Source organism: Cyanistes caeruleus, chromosome 5 (assembly GCF_971803275.1).
Source record: "Cyanistes caeruleus chromosome 5, bCyaCae1.hap1.1, whole genome shotgun sequence".
NCBI classification, from domain to species: domain Eukaryota; kingdom Metazoa; phylum Chordata; class Aves; order Passeriformes; family Paridae; genus Cyanistes; species Cyanistes caeruleus.
This window is the reverse complement of record NC_141705.1, coordinates 70,132,518-70,150,431: the sequence shown is the minus strand read 5'-3', so window position 1 is coordinate 70,150,431 and position 17,914 is coordinate 70,132,518.

Below are 17,914 nucleotides of genomic sequence, written 5' to 3'. Positions count from 1 at the left end.
CTCAACCAAATTCCAGAAACGCCCCATAAAATCACCACAGTTTCCCACAAAATTCAAGAAAAACACCACAAAATTCCCTAAATCTTTTCAAAATACCACAAAATTCTTGAAAAGCCCCACCAAATTCCAGAAACATCCCACAAAATGACCTAAATCATTCCAAAACTCTACCAAATTCCACAAAAACCCCACAGAATCTCCACAAATTTTCAAAAAATACATGAAAAATTCGTGATAATTTGTCAATTCTCTGCAGAATCCCACAAAATTCCAGAAAAGTCCCTCAAAGTTCCACAAGCATCCCTCAAAATCTCCCCAAAATCCAACAAAATTCCAGAGAAATGCCACCAAATTCCCTAAATCTTCTCAAAACACGACCAAATTCTAGAAAAAAATCCCACCAAATCTCCACAAATTCCCACAAAATACATGTAAAAGCCCTCAAGATCCCTAAATCCCTCAATATCCCACAAAATCCCACAAAAATCACACAAAACCTCCACAAGTTTCCACAAAATCTAAGAAAACTTCCTCAAAATTCTTCAAGTCTCCTCCAAACCACACAAAGTCCTTGAAAAGGCCCACAAAATTCTAGAAAAATACCACCAAATTCCCTAAATCTTTTCAAAATACCACAAAATTCAAGAAAAGCCCCACCAAATTCCAGAAACATCCACTTCTACTTGACTCCCTGTTCTAATGTGTAATGTCAGTAACATTCTCCTGCTTATTAAAAATGATTAATAGGCAAAATATGGGGTCAGATGATGCAGAACTCATCTTTTTAATCTGCCCCCAAATATCCAAAGTACTGTTTCCTTTCAATGGAGAAACGAATGAATTTAAATCTTCTAGTTTTGCTTAAAATTGCTGCATCATTTCTGAAGGCTTTGCTATTACCCAAATTCCACTCAAAATTGGTAGTGAGGTCTCAAGTCACTCTTGTTATGGGTCATGAAGTTCTGCACAGAATAGAAGAACCATGTGAGTCTTGGTGTGAGGCCACTGAAGCAGAGTTTTCTCTCTGGTTTCACTCACCCAACTCTCTTGTCATTCACAGGATCCTATAAGCACGTGAGATCAGTCTTAGAAAATAAATCCAAACTATTGCTTCTCTACCATAAAAAGTGTGGAAGTTACTTTCTGTTGTTTCCATTCTGATTCGTTTGTGTGAGTATTTCAGGTCCTCAAATTTGTCAGTGTCCTACTTGATCATCACATTTAATCCTTTAGAGGTGCTAAAGATGCTCTTGTCTAAAATGACTTTGGGGAACAGTCATTCTTTGATCTGCACTCAGTAATTGTTTGATTTGCTCAAAGGACTGTAATCCTATGACAGAAGAAGAGCAATTAAATATCAGAATTATTCAATTACTCTTAATGTAGGGATTTAAATGTGTTTTCTTGCATTGTAGTGGTTTTGAATATTTTAAGACACTTGCACAGGCATAGGGTCTGAAACTCATAAAACAAGAAAAATGCCTAATTGCTCTATGCATGGATTATTTATAACTGTGTGGTCTATGAAGGAATAAGAGTCCATAAAAAGAATGCCACTGAGTGTTAAAACCAATCTGCTTGCTACATTTTTATTGGGAGGAGAGTCTTAGCTCTTTGGTTTCAGAAACATTGTGTTATGGATATGGTTCTTGCTTTCTAATTTTAAATCAGAAAGAGGAGGAGTAAATATTGGTTGAGGAACTTGGTGTATCAGGGTATAATTACTCTATAACAGATGAAGCCATGAAGCCTTTGGAGATTTCTGTTCTATTTGCTCTGAAGTTTAGACCTTCTAATTTACTTGGGAGGGGCAGGGAGAGGTTAGAATTACTGTATCTGCATATGGATTTGGGGAGGCATACCCTGAGTTAGGCAGAAGTGTTTATGTCAGCCTACCTCTCTCTCTTCCTATTTATTTTCTTGGTTCGTTTCTTCTCTGCTCTCTTAATGAACACATGGATTTAAACCTCTTAGGGCACACTGAGGCTTCCTTCTGGTTCTCTCCTTGTCTGGAAGATACCAGCATAGGTTATGCCGGTGCATGGGTTTTGTCTAACAAGCTTGGCACAGAATTTGTTCAAGGCTGGCAAATGGTGGCATCAGGAATGCAAAATACATTTAATTTCATTGAACGTGTAAAATGATTTCCTCCTGAATTCCCTTAAGTGATGCAATTCAGCCCAGAGTCAAGTTTTACATCCAAGTTGTTACAGAAATAGTAATAATTCAGTCATATAATGGCTGAAACAGCACTGCTATAGTGCACAATTCAAATCTGTCCCTACAGTGGTACTAAAATCAGTTATCACCTTTGAAAGCTTCTCTGGACACTTGGCACTTAAATTGATCAATTGATCCATTAACGCTCCCCTTTTGCTAACCTATTGGTTAGTTGGTCTCCTTTAATTTTCCCCTTTGGTGAAGCAGTTCCACTGGTCTGCATGTAATTATGGTCCTACATGCCTTTTCAAAAACTGCATTTTGGGAAGCTTGTGCTGGTTTTTGTGTGGGAGAAGTAGGGAAATTGTTGTTACCTGTGGTAACTATCCAGAAAAGGAAAAGAAACCCCAAACCCCCATAGCTGATGTACTATATCTATCTGGTTTATATTTCACATGACCTAGAATTTGTTACCTGTGGCTGAAGGGAAACAAACAAACAAAAGCTACAAATGATAAAAAAGTCACAACTGAAAGAGGTGTAAGTTGTGAAAATGAGTTGGAAAGAAATGGCACTTGGAGTTGGATTAGATATAACAAGACCAGGCTTGCTCTGTTCTGAGAGTGAGGAATAATAGAAGAGATTGAAAAGTAACCTTAGCACTCAAGGGTCAAGAAGAAATAATGTTGGTTATTTTTCTTAACAACATCTTTTGATTTTAAATTTTCCTCTGATAATTGGCAGTATAGCAGAAGATGTATTCAGCAGCAACAGCAAATCTGTGCCACATTCAGTTTAACCATTTACCCATAGACTAGGAAATCAATGCTGTTTAATAAGGATAAAGGAGGGCAAAATTGTGATTCAAAACACTTTTCCTTCATAAAGCAAGTATTTTGTTACAGCATTTTTAAAAATACAATACTGCTTCAGCAGAGTGTCCTAATAATGAAATAGTTTGTTAAATGTATACATTCAAATAGCCAGTAACTCTGTATTTACAGAGCTAATAGTGCTCTTGCTGGAAACACCAGGGAGGATAAAAACACTAAGTGGTTATTTTGCTTGGGAGAAAAATGATTCGGCTTCAGCAAATTGTCTGCTGATATTGAGGATTCTCAAACAACACATACCTTCCCATCCCTTGTCTACCTTGAAATCCCATTTCAATACGTTTCATTATCCTGTAAGTTAAATAAGAAAAGCTAAGAACGTAGGCAAGGCTTAACAGTGATGATCCATGTGAAGAGTGGTTATTTTTCTGTTTTACATTAAAAATTGAACAGGCTTTGAAAAGAAGCAGGCCCAGGTATTGTTTTGAAGTGAATTGTAACATCAGTACATTTGTAGTGAAATTGTTGCTGGGTGCTGTTTTGTAGCAGCAAAACTGCAGAGGTGAACAGAAGATGCAGAATGCATTTGAGGTGGAATTATTAACTACTTGGTGTAGGCTTCAAAGAGACAAGAGCTGCAACCATCAGCTCCTTGTGGTGCCTGGTCTGGGTGCTCCTTTAGGGTTTGGAGGTGGGGTAGAAAGCTGGTGCTTTGGAAGGCTTGAGTGTGTTTGCATCCATCTGTGCATGCCCAGCTTTATGATGGGTGGTACTGATTTAGCTCTTCACTTCTATTTCCTCTGGGAACCTAAATAAACATGATAGGACTCTTGGGAAACCCAGCTACTAGTACAGCATCACTGTCACCATGGCAGAGCTCAAATTATTAAAGCAAGGCAAAAAACCTCAAATCTAGTAAGTAAAAGTTCTATTTCATTTCTATTCCCTGGCAGTCGTATTTCTGGCCTATGACTGTAGTGTGTTGTAGATGTTCAAGATAAAAGTTGATTTCAGGTGATAAAGTACACTTAAATTTTCATAAGTCTTCATGTAAAAAACAGATCCTAAGCTTGTACAATTTTATGATTCACCCTTAGTCACTGGAGCTTAGAGTAGAGAATATATTCTGAAAGTGCCATGTTATCAGTGGCTTCTCAAGTCCTTTCTGATTTAGCCCCTGGCTCTAAGCAGACTGTCCTGCTTTCTGTGAGAGTAATAAAAAGATAAGCCTTGAGAGATGTGTAGGGGGGAGAAGGAGCTCATTTGCATTCAGATGAGCTATTCTTCCAGCCTCTCTCTCTATTTGATCTTATAAAAATTATCCTAGATTTGATCAAGAGCAGAGAAAAGATGCATAAATCCAAAGACAGGTTAACAGCAGAGTTTCTCATCATGGTAACTCCAGTAGAAAAGTGATGCATAGGAACACATCTTTGCACTCACTGAAACCTGTGTACAGTGTCTCGTGTCATTGGTCAGGAGTATTAGATGTGACACTGAGACATCAAACAACTTCACAATGAGCTGAAATAGAGAATTCCATCTTAATAAGGCTTCTCCTAAAATGCTGGTAGGGTCCCTTATCTTTGATGACATTAATTTTCTTTTTGGCCACCATTGCACATGGCATGCCAAATATTTTATTGCTAGAAACTATATTCCAAGGCTGTAGGGTTGTGTTCATGACACAGATACCATAAATTATCTTCAGCCATATCATCTGATAATTCTCCTAAAGTAGAGCTACTCATACAGGCCTGTGGGGCAATGCATCTGTAAATTTGTATTTCTAATGGAAGTGTCCTTACATTCATTTAGTACAAATGAGTGCAGACCCTCAGTGGTGTAAAGTCATTGGGATCCACTAAGCCAAGAACACTAGGCAGAGATATTTTCCAGCCCAGAATCCTGCTAGGATGCACAAATGTAGACCCTTCTCAGCCTTCCCCAATGACTTTGAGCTTATGGAAATAAGATTATAGGACAGGATGTAAAATTTGGTGGCAGATAGAGAACACTGCTGTTTCTTCTTCTCTGGCAGACTGTTCAGGAGGAAGTTTACTTGTAGTAATACCTTTTGGACCCAAAAAATGAAAGTAAACTTTAGAAAGTAAGTACCTCTGAGAAGAGCTGAACTCAGAATGTGGTTTAACATGGCAGATAAACACAAGATGCAGAGCAGGTATTTTTCTTTCACCTTTTTCACATTAATTGCCACGGGGGGAAAAGCTCCTACATCCTTGTTCTGTATGAGACTCTTTTTCTCTTTTACCAACTGTGGAGGAGCGAACCCAGGAATGAGCTGGGGAGGAAAAAGGACTGAACAGTTCTTTATTTTGGCCTCTGGAGAATCAAAGTTGTGGCCTGAAACCTACCCGAGCCAAGTGTATTTTCAGTTTGTAGAAGCTTGCTCTGCTATGAATTTCTGTCTCTTGGCTGGATACTCAGCATCTCTAAGTGCAGAATCCTCCCTGGCACCGTATATCCTTGCCTTGTCCCTGCCACCACCACTCAAATATTTTCCTTTCATTGTAAAGTGAGTGAGATTTTACTCAGGTGGAATTCTGCAGTGCTGGGAATGAAGGTTTTTTCCTTCTTCATTTTTTTATAATGAATTTCTTTTTTATTCTATTCACACCTTCTGAGTGAGCCTTTCATAAGGGCTTCTATATTTCACAGAGGTACACCTATTTGGGTTTGAAGACTTTGATACAATTGTAATCACTTGGAAATGGAACCTGTTTGATTTGTATGGAAGGCAGCCATTCTCCCTGTTCCAAACTTCATAAAATAGTTTATCCACGTTGAAAAAAACAGTACCTCTTGGAGATAGTGGAGACAGTGCATGATGGTGATTCCAGGGATGGAGAAGAAGGACCATCACCTTCCTCACACCATCAAACTTAAGACTAAGGTTTGCAGTTCTAATTTTAATCCACAGTAATCTACAGACAATCCTTTATTATCTAAAAAAGCTGATACCGTCAAGGTGGAAGCGGGCTGAAGTAGGAAGAGTTAGGTTTCTTCAAAGCTCTTGTTTCCAGCAGGATTGGAGAGCCTTTACCTTTTGTAACAGGAAGGTTTTAAATTTGTAATGCTGACCTTGCAACTGGAACTTGGTGGCTCCATTGTTGCACTTGCAGCAGCCAGATGACCTCAAAGGAGAAGTGCGTTGTTCTGACTTCTGTGGAAGCAGTGGCTGCAAATACCATCAGGAAGTGCTGGACTGGCAGGACATTGGATGGATGCTCTTAGGCCACAGAGCTGGAAATATCAGCTGTAGCCACATGGTAAGTCCATTTATGTAATTCCTAACCTGTTCCTCACACGATCTGTGCTCCTCTATTCCGTATCAGCTTGGTGAGGAGGGAGATGAGACTGTTGGGGGAAAGAAACCACTTATATTTAAAGCAGAGAAACTGTTCCATTAAAAATGGTGAAGATAAACCTTTCCAAAGGTTTATCTTCACCAAAGGCTACCAAAGAAATCTTTCTTTGTCTTCCAGTTAATAACTTCAAATGGATAACAAATCTATGCTGTATAATCTGCTTTGAATGGATTTCCTTTGGAACGTGTGCTTCTTCCTGAATGACAGAACTGCAATATTTTCACACTTGCAGTTTCACCCTCAAATGGCCACAGGAAATGCAGCAGCTTCTGTTTTCTGTTGCTTCTGTTTGTTAATGCTTCAAGGTGTTGCTCTGTATTTGTACCCAGCTGTCATGACCTTAGAAAGAGAATGTTGTAAAGATAGGAGTAAAAAAGCCAGAGAGCTCCTCCTTGCAGCAGACACGGGCAGCATTGGATCTTAATTGTTTTTGCAAGGCATCCTGATGGGGAGAGGCAGATGTCAAGAATGGCAACTTCAGCAGGTGTGTGGCTGCTTTGTAGCTTGGGCTGGATTCAGGAAGGGCAGTGTTCCAGAGAGCAAAGTCAAGAGTTTGAAACAAGTAAGTGTGAGGTGCCCAGAAAGGCAGGGCCCACACTGCTCATGTGTGTCAGGGGAAGGTGAGAATCAGGCCCATCTGCTCCTAGAAATGCAGGTTCCAGCTTTAGCAGCCAAAGGCTATGCAAATAAATGGCTTCTATGTATTGGAGAGCATAGAGCATGAAGTTAGTGTTTCATGCAGGTGTTTGAAGGCAATGTGGGATTCCAGAGCTTAGTGTTTGAATTGCAACTTGAATTTCCTTCTTTGCTGTTATTTAGACTGCTCTGAAGTAGTCATGAGAAGCAAAAATGAAAGGCAATGTTGTTTGATGGGGACTGTGGTAGGGCTTTCTTGCCAGATTTGAAATGGCTTGAATTGATTAAAATCTCCAGGTGAGGGGAAGGTTGTATCCATTCCTCTCTCTTATTAAAGCAAATTTTCCAAGAGGGATGTAAAATTGCAGTTGAGGGTTGGGGTGGTTTTTTCTTTTTTCCCTTCTTTCATGTGCAACCTAACAACTCCAATTTCGCAGGCCTATTTAACATTTGATCCCTAAAAGTCAGTCCTTTGCTTTGTATTTTGGGCACTTGTTCATCTTGGGGAATTTGTCATCTTCTCAGGGCATTGAAGGTCAACCAAATGCTGCAGGTTTCATTCTTCCTTTCATATGGTCTATGTCCTGGGGTTTGACTCTTAAGCAGAGCTATTTTTTTATTTTGCAGCCTAGCAGTTGTACGGTGGGGCTGTGTGCAGGTGAATTCACTTGAGAACGATGGGTAAATCAGCTCCTGGGAAGATGTGCACTGCCTGGCCCCGATGCTTCAGCATGCTTGAGGTCAGCTTGGCTGTCTCTGACTGTCTAATAATAATGCAGAATGATAGAATTAAGTATTCATTGTAATTGGTGATCAATAAGATTTGTTTTCAGCTAAATCTGCGTGCTAGTTTCTAAAGCACTCCAGTCTGTTTCATCAATGACCTTTGTGGTTTTAGCTTAAGCTTTCCAGTTTCTGCTGTTGTTATTTTCTGCCCTGTCGCTGTGAGAGGAAGGGATGATGGCTGGAGGTTTGGCAGTCAGCGAGGGCCTGGCCACCACTGCAGTTCTGTACACTCAGCCTTGGAGATGTGATCAGGAATGTGCTGTTAGTTGCCAGTTTTGTATTGCAAAGACTGAGCATGCTGCCATCACTGTGTTTGATGAGTGAGTTTTCATTGGTTTGGTCCAACTCCAAAGCAGCCTTAATTTGAAGGTGGAATTCTTTGTGGATGAGGCTGTGAAGAATATGGTGTTTATACTCCCATCCTACGGGCAGTACGGTAGAACAGCTCCTAACTGATTTGGTAATAAAGACCTAGTTTTTCTTCACTAAACCTGCCCTAGCCAAATTCATCAGCTGGTGATAGCTATCTCTGGAGTGGAAAACCTTTATTGAGTTGATTGACAATTTAATATACTTTGTCAAGCTGTGTTGTTTAGTTTCTGTTGATCCAGAGACACCTGAGGCTCCTTTTGCTTCCTAAGGGATTAAAGCAGCAAGCACTTAGAATGAGATATTGGGAAGATGGGTGCAGGAGACTTTGTAATTTACTATGGAAAAATGTAATAATGATGATGAATATTTCAGGTGGAAATGATAGCATTTCACTATATACTATGTGAAATGCTTTTATGTGATTTTTTTTCATTTCTCTTTTATTTTTTAATCCTGGATAAATTAAATGAGGCTTTTGGGGAAAGCATGAGCTGGAATTTCTATTGAGGTTGATAACCTCTGATTCTGCTCTCGTTTGTCTGTCTGCTGGAACTTGTAGCAAACTAGCTATGTCCAAGTTTAATTGTGTAATAATTATTTTTCAAATTGAGCCCTTCTCACTTGGTGCTGATGTATTTGGGGGAGGAAGGGGAATGGAGAGTAAAGAGCTCCTTTCATGAATACAATTGAAATTTCATCTTGCTGATTTGAGCCTTTCCAAGATTCAAGTGAGCATTGGATCAGGTTGGAACTGAGGGGATGACTCATGACTCTGGCATAAAAACTACATTGCATTCCACATATTAGGAGTTTTCTGTTGCCCACAAGAAAGTTCAGGAAAAAAAGACAAAAAGAGAAATGGGTTTCAAATTTCCTGTGCTATTTTCAGTTGACTCCTCTTTCTGGAGATGCCTTAGCAAGTGTAGGACATCTGAAAAACTTGGAACTGCAACTTTCTTGTTGAGGCTCTGATGAACATTGCTTCTGTCATCAAGTTCTTGTGATCATACTTTGAACTTAGCTGAGTAATGTTGGTATCAGCAGACTCTGCTAAAGCCATGCCTTAATAATTAATAATGCATTCTTAATAAAAAAAAAAAAAATCTATTTCTTCATGTATTTAATTACCTAGTGAGTGTAAGACTGAATGAAGTTAATACCGTGCAGATTTCAAGCAAAACGCTGCTTTTTAATGTGCTTCAGTATAGGCTATGCACAAGTCAATAGACATGATTTTTAAGCTTCAGTTACCTTTCATTACCCTGTGTGTATTCAAATTCAGATTGATGAATGCTGAACCAAAAGCAGACATCATAGAGCTAATTGAAGTTCTTTAAATTCAGAGGCAAACTATTTTCATAGCTTTGTTTTGAGGGTGGGTTGCTTTTGATGTTTGGGGGTTTTTTTGGCTAAGGCAATGGCAAACATTTATTTATCCAGCTCCCTCCCCATTTTCCACCATCGTTGTTGCCAGTGATGCCTGCAGTGCTCAGTGGTCAATGACCCTCAGCCAGGGTGAGCTGCAGGAGCCTTACAGACGGGCCTGTTCTTTCTCCCAGTGCTAGAACAAGTGCAACAGCACAGTGCCATTTTGCTAAAAGCTAATATTTTTCCCAGCAGCTTCTTCTCCAGGCAGAATGAAATGCTTTCTTCAAGAGCAACCACATCTTTTCTCTGCCTGAAAGGTTGTGTTTGTTTGGGGTTTTTTCTCTTGCTTTAGGTGAGAGATAAAAAAAAAATGAAGAGGAAAGCCCAAGGAAATGCCAAAAGTACCAAGTGGTAGTAATTTTGTGTGAGTGTCTCCATTTACACTTCAAACTTGCTCTTGGAGAACTTGGAGCTGCATTTAAAATGTATTTTGGTAGGTGGTCTGCTGCTGACTATCTGCATTTCTTCTTCCATTTCTTTTCTGTGCTTGTTTGGTATTGCTGCTGAATGTCCCCAAAGAGTAAAGTGGTGTGGAAGAGTTGAGGAAGCAGCTTTTGAAATTCTAAAGCTGATGTGTAGGTTTTGTTCCTCTTGGATTTTTAAAAGCAGGTATGTCATCCAAGTTAACTTTCTTCAGCAAGTAACAAGATTGTCGTCCTTCCACTGATGCTCTGTATTTTAACAGAGGTATTTGATGGTGCTGGAAAGGAGCAAGATGCAGAATGAGTTTGAGAGAAGTGATTTAAAGTGGGAGCACAGATGGTTGATTCCTAAAAATCAAAAAACGGATGTTTTGTTTTGTAGGAAAATGAAATCTAATCCTATTTGAGGGTCAACAGGATAAATACAAAGAACTAAATACAGATGTAGATACATATATACATATATGCGTATATATATATATATATATATGTATAACCCCGCCCCCCGAAATCTATGAAGCAGGACTGATTGGTGCCATAGCCCAGGCAGCCTGTGGATCTAATAGCCTGCCTGTATTCAGCCCTTGCCTGGATGCCAGGGGAGACGTCTCTGGATTTGTCTCCAGACAGCTTTCCAGGGATGATCCTGCTCCTTTCCTGGTGCCCCAGAGTGCTGCAAGCCCCCCGTCCTGGGGCCATGGGGATGCCTGCCGGGGCCTTTAGGGTCCCCCCTAAAGGGCAGACAGGGTTTGACTGCAAGCTTCCTTGGAAGGTGGAGGCAGGTGAATATTGGCCACCTTCTTCTTTCCCGCTGCCCTCCGTGCTCTTGCAAAGCCTGCTGGGGCACTGGGGCTCTCCATTGCAGGCAGTCTGGAGCTGCCATGCAAAGCCATCTCTCAAGGAGTCCCCAGGTCTCAGGTGCAACCTCAAGAAAATGACACAGCAACGTGTAGAAAACGTGAACTTTATTCACTTGACTACTTCTAAAATCTACAATCCAACGTTACTAGAAGACTATGGGGTAAGAATCTTAAGGCTAAGAAACTTCAATGCTTCAACTGTTTAGAACTGAACACTAAGGGAAAGGTCAACTTCTTGGGGGAAACGTGGTGGGGAATCGAACAACAACAGGGGTGTGGCTAACTTGTAAGGTGGGGAACGTCGCAGTGCCTGGGCTGGGCACTGGTCACCCGTTCCCCGTAAGGTTCTGTAGCTGGAGCGCGACGCTGGAGGTCAGAGCTGTGGGGAGGTGCGGAGTCTCCTGTCACTGCCCTCTTTTGCCGCCATCTTGGTGGTTGGTTGAGGGCTGTCGCGAAGGAGCAGCCGCATCAGGTCGCGGTTGTCCATCAGCAGCTGCATCAGCTCCGTGGGACAGCCCTGTCTTCGATGGCGGCGGGGCCCCGCACGGCCCAAAGGGCTCTGGAGATTCCGCTGCAAGGCAAAGCACAGGGATCCCCATGGAAGAGGCAGAGGGGCAGAGCGGGGCCGGCACCTGTGGGGCTGCCTTTGGCCTGGGAGACAGAGACTCGGGCCCAGTTGGGCTGGGCTGGCCCGGGGAAGAGGCTGCAGCAGGCAGAGCTCTGCCGCCTCTGCTTGGTGCTGTCCATGGAGCTCAGCCCCTGGGCCGCATTCCCCAGCCAGGAGCTCAGGCCCCTTCTGCCGCAGGGCATTGGCCAAAGGGTGCCCAAGAGGCCCTCAAGGTCTGCCCCATCCCGCCTGCCTGACCCCCCACCCCCCTCCTCACCTCTCGCCAGCGTCTCTGAATTCTTTTTCCGAGCGACCATCCTATGGCCATTCCTATGATGAGCAGGTCGATGAGCAGGAATGTCCTGGCCGCCCACCGGATGCGCTCAGGGTCCGACTCGTCCAGATGGCAATCCTCCAGAAGCAGAGGAGAGGCACCCGTGCTGCGCTCAGGTTTGCTCACAGGGTCGAGGGGATGAGCCAAGAGCAGCAGCACGTAAAGCTGCAGCAGCGCGGAGGAGCCGTGAGCAGCCATAGTGCTCCGCCAGCAGCACCGAGGCTCTGGGCGTCTCTCTGCGAGCAGCTGTGCCTGGGCTCTGGGGCGCAGCAACAGCTGGGGACAGTTGCCAGCCAGCGTGCCGTCCCCAGAGGCTGTGATGTCACAGAAGCACAGAACGCCCTGGCTGCAGAGAACCCTGAGAGAATGTTGAGTCCAAGCTGGGAGCCATGGCGGCAAGCATGGCCAGCAGAGCGGGGCCCGAGCGCTGCGGCCTGGCTTGCCTTGCACCCGTGCCACAATGATGACTCCAGCAGCCCCTGTCAGGCCATTGCAGTATCTGATGGCCCACGCTGGGCACAAGTTCTTCCCAATGGCCAGCGTAAACCTCCCTTGGCCCAGCTTCCAAGCCTTGTTGGCATCTGCTCTCTCTTGTCCTTGCCCACCTGGCTGGCGCTGCCGTGTTGCTCGCTGGCCTGTCTGTGGGAGAAGAGGCTGTGCCAATGAGTGCTGCTCAACTTGGAGGCCATTCAAAGGAGGATTTGATTGTGCCTGCTGTGGGAAGAAGGAATATGCGTGCACATGGCACTGCCCATAGGTTTTACCCCAGATTTTCATGAGCAGCTGTCCTAGTGAAAGTCAAGTCTGTTTTAGTGAGTATTTGAGGGCTTCCAGAGCACAGTGCCATCTCAGGGGAATTCTGCTGGTTGAGTTCTACTGAGGCTTTGAGATGAGTTGAAAATCCTGAAAATGTTCTCCTTGCCCAGGTAGTAATTTCACAGTTTAGACTGTGGGGATATTGATTGCTCAGTGTTGAGGACCTCATGTAACTTTCAGCCCCAGAAACTTTCAACCTCCAGTGATTGTCCTTGAGACAAAACCATTTGAAATCTTTTTTTCTGTGGACAGGAATTGCTTCGGTGTTACTTCACATCATCCATTAAAAATTTGATGCCTGGAACAAGTCCCGAGTGCTGTGTGATTTCCTTGGTCGTGTTCCTTGGAATGGCTTCCCCCCCATTTTCTGAAGCTGGCCCCAGAAAGGTCATAGATGGGTGAGAAGTTCTGAAAGGCCAAGTGGTGCAGATCTTTGCCTCCTGTTTCGAGGCCTGCGGTGAGCTGTGAGTCCAAGAGCTGATCTGACGTGATGGTGAAAACACAGTTGTCGTGGTTTTAAAGCTGTAACTGAAAAAATACTAGAAAACTTACTTATTTCTTGCTGTGAGATATGGATTAGAGCAAGAGCAAAACAGGCTTAAAACTTAAAAGGAATAAAGAAAGTTTATTCACAAAACTACAAGAATAAGAACACCAGAATAAACTTTCAGAAAACCCTTTTATCCCGCACTACCCAGCATTCCCTTGTTCACATGACAAGATAGAGACAAAAGACTTTGGAACTTTGGTGTTTAAAACAGTCCCAATTCTTGCTAGAGTCTCTTTATCAGTGTTTGTATAGAAACAGAAATCTTCTTCTGCTAATCTATGGAGTTTCTCACAAGAAAAATATTTCTGTTATAGTTTTCTATTTGTTTGATGCCAGCTGCCCGGAAATCTGCCATCAGTTCACTCCTCCCATTTCACATCACTCTGAGGTGTGTATGGGCCATGAGTCCTCTTCATCTGTCTCTGTGAGCTTCGCAGGAAAACAGTTTTCTCATTGCCCTCAAGGCCTCAAATCTTCACTCCACTCTGTTCCAGCGCCTCACTGTATCACAATTACTCTACTTTTTACTCAAAATCCACACTTTGAACACTCCATGCTTCCCAATATACTCTGTCATGAATTAAAGGAGTTTTTTTCAGAACATGGTTGTCCATCTCCATAGCTTTAAGAGAAAAATATTTCAGCTTATAAAGCATCTCCTTATTCTCTCTTCCCTATCTAAAACTCAAGCCTTGTTTTTGTCCTATATTTTTCTAATACTAAAAAAAAAAAAATCTGTGTTTTTCTAAAAGTGAAAAAAAAAAATAAAAAAATAAAGTAAAGAGTAGAAACAGAATAATATTTCTGAGAGGCAGGACATTTTTTAGTTTGTGTTGTCCGATGGAACAACAGTCACTTGAAGAAATTCCATATAGTAGAACATGTCACATTTGTCAATTTTAACCTGAAATTTATTAACAGGAATGTCTGTACTACGAACATGTGTTAAGTATAGGAATATATTGCATGTTTTCCTACTTGTAAGAAGTAAATTTCTGTCTTTACAAGCTAACACCATTAATTTCAGCTCTTAGTTATTCCCATTGCATATTCTTTTAAACAGACTTAATCAGACAAATTTTGTGTTATTTAGCAAGTAATGCTTGGTTATTACTACAAGTTCTTGAAGTCATAACACTTAAAATTGCAGTACATATATATTATTCTTACTATGATGATGTGAGTTGGCTGCTAGTCATTTAACTATATATAAGGTCTTACTATTTCTTAGTGCAATTACTTAAAATAAGTGTCTTGGAAATTGTTTTTATTTTTAGATTTAAAACTGTTCTTACTAAAGTTGATTTGTTAAAGATTGGACAATGTATATTTAATAATTAATGTTCCCCAGTGATATTTATTGTCAGTCAGGATTCACTTTACAGTCAATAAATAACCTAAAAAATCTGAATTTTGTAGCCAGTTTTGTCTAATTCTTAGAGCAATGCTTTGGGAAATTGGAGATATATATATATGAATATAAATATGTATATCTGCTATATACCTTTTTTATGATGGTTTTGTCCTACTACTGCAAATGTTTCTTTTTGTTTGTTTTTTCCTAACATACATAAAATTTTCTTAACCATATTTAAAGCTACCAGCTTGTTATTCTGACAAAACCCTGTGAGAATAAATTATTTTTATTAATACTCTACATGTCTAAACCTTGCAGTCAGTCAAATAACAGAAGGAGTGTTCATTGTCTCTCTCCCCCACTGATGCTGTTCTAGGAGTTGGAGTTAGAAGATTCAGACATCAAGTGAAACAGTGAAAGATGATAAGAAAACACTTGATTCTCACAAGGTATTTCCTACTAAAAGAGATTGTTTTGCAGTTTTGTTTGCTCTTGACACTATTTTGAGTAAATGTGAATTCCTAAGACATGCTCAAGGCAATTAAATATTTATGCTCCCCAAACTCAATTTTTAAGCAACATTTTCTGTTTACAAGAATCAGGTTTGCTTTGGTTTTATCTCTTTTCTTTCAGGTTACAAGACAGATTTTTTTATTATTATTTTCATTGGGGGAAAAAGATATGTATTTATAGTGTTTGTGAAGACTTTGCTCAGCTGAAAAAAGTAATAGGTAACATGAGTATAACATTGTGTTCTTCCATATTTCTATTTTTAAGTCCTATTACATGTGATATTTTCCATTTTGCCTTCTATTAGGCCTGAAATTGGAAACTATTTAAAACCTAACAAACCCCGGAGTTTATCCCTGTTCTTTGAATAGCAACAGAAGTATGGCTGTCATGGTTTGACACATCAATGAAGAACAGCCTCTGCTCTGCAGCAGGTACTCAAGTGGAACTTTTGCAAGTGGGCTCTCATCAGGAGTGAAACACTGGCTGCTGACTCTGCTGCTTTTGGTCACAGACTGCTGCCTTTATGAACCAGGTTTGTCCTTCTGCCTCTTTTGTGTTTTATATAGACTTGATTACAAATGAGGCACTTGTCCTCTTACCTGGGAGTTGCAGCAGGTCAGCAGCAGCAGGAGTTACTGGCTGCTTCCCATCAGCTGACTCCTTTTAGCCAACCCTTCCCATTTCCTGCGCCAATCCGATTTTTCCAAGCAATTAGGAAGAAAACTAAACCATAACTTTTACAAAATCACTTTAGGGAAGATGTTGCTTAATTGTTTGCTTCATTCAAATGAACACTTCTAACATTCACTTCTCTGAGTAAGAATGCCTTTTATGAGAAGCTGCTAAAAATAGGAATTTGAGAGCAGGGATGTTAAAAGTAGGGCCAGAGAGGAGCAAATTTGTCGCAGGGCAAGTTCTGTTTGCACTGAGGGAGTACTATCAATTTTGTCTCTGTCCTGTCTTTCACTGGTCCTGAAACAACAGTGCCTGCTTGAACAAACCTGCTCCTCAGGAGTGATTGGATCTGGTGCTCTGGGTGTTAGCAGCTGCAGTGCTGAACCACAGGCAGACATGAGATCTGACTGGATCACCCTTGCTAACATTTTCATGTAGAACCCATAACTCACTTGATCAGCAACACTTGCTTGAATGCTGCCTTTTGCCTTGGCTCTTCCCACTAAATAGTTCTTGAGCTGGGAAGTGGTCCTGATCTAAGAATCTGCAGTAATCTTTAATTCTGCCTTTATAACTCAGGAAACCACAGTAACCTTCATTTTAGAATGTGAACATTTTTTGGACAAACACTGAATTGTAGCTTCATTGACATGAGCTAAAGTAAGCTCTTTCAGTGGTCCTAGAGTGGTAGCTGTAAAAGGCAATCAGAGTGAAGATCCTGAATAATTTTCTTTTCCAGCCAGGTTTTAATGTATTTCCCCTGCAAATCAATTCATGTATCATAGAGCTCAATTACCTGCCCATAAAATGAGAGTTGTTGCTCAGAACTGTGGAATTAGGGTAACAAGAACTGTAATGATACACTAGATAAACACTGTTGCAATACTCTCTCAGCCCTGTTAGGGTATTTTAAATTTGCAGCAGATCTCAGTAAGGATGAGAAAATGCTGAGCTACATAAAAATGATGGAGACTGGAGGAGAAATTAGCCTTGCAGTGTTCTACAGTCCCAACATTTCCAACCACCACACCTGGTAGTGAAAATGCTGGTTTGTATTTGAAAAAAAGGAACTGCAATCAATCAAATGCACTGCCAAGTATAAATTAATTTCTGTAAGTCAAGTCCCTTAGGAACAATTCCTTAATAAAAGATCTGTTTCAAATCTCCTAAGTCTTCTAAAACCAACCCCAACAAAACACAGAAAACATAGTGTCTTTATTTGACCTGTCCTAGACTTCATTTATTTATTTACAGTCTGAAGGATGAGTCAAGTACCTGCAGTGGTGCCTTTAGCAATGCAAAACAAAATATTTTGAATATTCTTATTTAGCGTTCCAGTTTTAATGAGCTTGGAGCATAGTGAAGGAGATCAGATGTTTGCAGGTTCTGGATGAGGGTAGAAATAATTAAAAAGCATCTTGAAAGTAACATCATATTTTTGTCAGCCATCTCTTCAGGGACTACTTTAAATCCCAGAATGTTCAAGAGCCATCATCACTGTACAAACAGAAGCTCCAACTGAACGAAACCAGAAGAAGTGGATATGGCAAATTCTCTGGTCCAAGTGGTGATATTAATCTGGTGAGGCTCTGGATTCCCATTTCAGACATACTATCACAGCTTAAATATAGGAAAAAATTGGGATTTTACTTTGCTGTGGTCTCTTTTTGTTTTGCAAAATATGTGATAGTTAATATATGAGTAAAATCTTGTATAAAAACAGGTTTGTTTTTTGGTTTTTTTTCTAACAAATAGCCAAATGCATATTACCTGCCTTGCTGGAAAATAATTGAGGTCTTCCTCTAAGAAATTTTTTCTCAGAGTGCCTTTCTTTGTGATTTGTGTTTTTATCTTAGGAAGATACAGGAGTTGCTCATTTTAATGCTGTCCAGCAGACTATTCCATGCTTTCTCAGCTGTTTGGATCTGCAGTTCAGGATTGGACCAAGAAAAATGGTGATGGGATCAAATTATTTTTATTCTTAAATGAGGACAATTCCATTTTTAAACATACACATGTGCTTCCAATGCTTTCAGTAGTCAAGGATGAAATTTTGAACAGACATGAATTCCTCAGTCTTTGTTTCTTTTTCCCTGAAGGATGGAATTTGGACTTTGCCCACCAGTGCAGTCCTTGCTATGGGCAGATGTTTCTTCTGTTCTTCTTACCAGCAGTA